Here is a 1,639-nt window from a genome sequence, read left to right on the forward strand (position 1 = left end):
GGTCTTTATAACCAGACTACAAGCTAAGGTGGTGCTAACTAGCTATAATTATGAGGTCTTTATAACCAGACTAAAGCTAAGTTGGTGCTAACTAGCTATAATTATGAGGTCTTTATAACCAGACTAAAGCTAAGGTGGTGCTAACTAGCTATAATTATGAGGTCTTTATAACCAGACTACAAGCTAAGGTGGTGCTAACTAGCTGTAATTATGAGGAAAAGTTGAAATATCTGAAAGTTAGCTAAGAAAGTGATGGAAAACATTTTTGAAAGAATGTAGTTACCCTGCATAGCGACTGATAAAAATTTTTAAGAGGTTCAAGAGAAAAGGCACTTTCTTTTCCTATTTTCACCACCTTCAGAAAACTAACTTATTGCACTATTTTATTTGATCCTATGACTTATATTGATTGTATGTAGATCAGTATAAGATATGAAGAATGCATTAAGAAAATCTTTAATGTGTCTTTTCTTCATGGGGATATCACCCTTCCAGTGTGGAACCTCTGTTAAGGTAGTCATCGCTAGTTAAGTGCATTGTCCATAAACTGTAAAATTTACCAGAACTATAGTGTTCAAATATGTAACCTTATATAGAGACAGGTAAGAAATGTTACTAATTGTACAACTTTCTTTTATTATTTACGTTACATAGATAGGTAAGAAATTGTTTTTATGTTTTCCATCTCTCCTATATTTCTCCACATCAGACATGTAAGATTTTCCTCCGCCTGTAAAAATCTGTTATAAGTATATTGGTGCTTCTTTTCTCTGAACTTGTCTTTCTAACTGTTGGGAGTTAGGGTCTTTATCAGATGTTTTGGTCATTTACAAATATATTTTTGTGTTTCTAAGTGTAGTTACCTTTGAAGGTTTATTTCTTTTAAAATTGTACCGTTTTTCTGATTTGTTTGATTCAACTATGAACTCTGATTTTCTTGAGTTGAAGGTTTTTGTTTTCAAGGAAGATAATATATTTTTTTCCTTTTGTTTCTTTTAAACTGAAGAGTCAATTGTGAGACTTCTTAAACGTCATTACCATGGTGAATCAGACATTGTATAAACGGCATTACAATGGTGAATCAGACATTGTATAAACGTCATTACCATGGTGAATCAGACATTGTGTAAACGTCATTACCATGGTGAATCAGCCATTGTATAAACGTCATTACCATGGTGAATCAGCCATTGTATAAACGTCATTACCATGGTGAATCAGCCATTGTATAAACGTCATTACCATGGTGAATCAGCATTTATAAAGAATATACGAGGATGTTTCCCATTTCTCATAACATTGTATACTGAACCCAATTTTATTGTAAACTCCATCTGAGTACACTTTTATTGTCAACTCCGTCTGAGTACACTTTTATTGTCAACTCCATCCGAGTACACTTTTATTGTCAACTCCATCTGAGTACACTTTTATTGTCAACTCCATCCGAGTACACTTTTATTGTCAACTCCGTCTGAGTACAGTTTTATTGTCAACTCCATCCGAGTACACTTTTATTGTCACCTCCGTCTGAGTACAGTTTTATTGTCAACTCCATCTGAGTACACTTTTATTGTCAACTCCGTCTGATTACACTTTTAATGTCAACTCCGTCTGATTACACTTTTAATGTCAACTC

The sequence above is a fragment of the Limulus polyphemus genome, unplaced genomic scaffold (assembly GCF_000517525.1).
Source record: "Limulus polyphemus unplaced genomic scaffold, Limulus_polyphemus-2.1.2 Scaffold1826, whole genome shotgun sequence".
Lineage (NCBI taxonomy): Eukaryota > Metazoa > Arthropoda > Merostomata > Xiphosura > Limulidae > Limulus > Limulus polyphemus.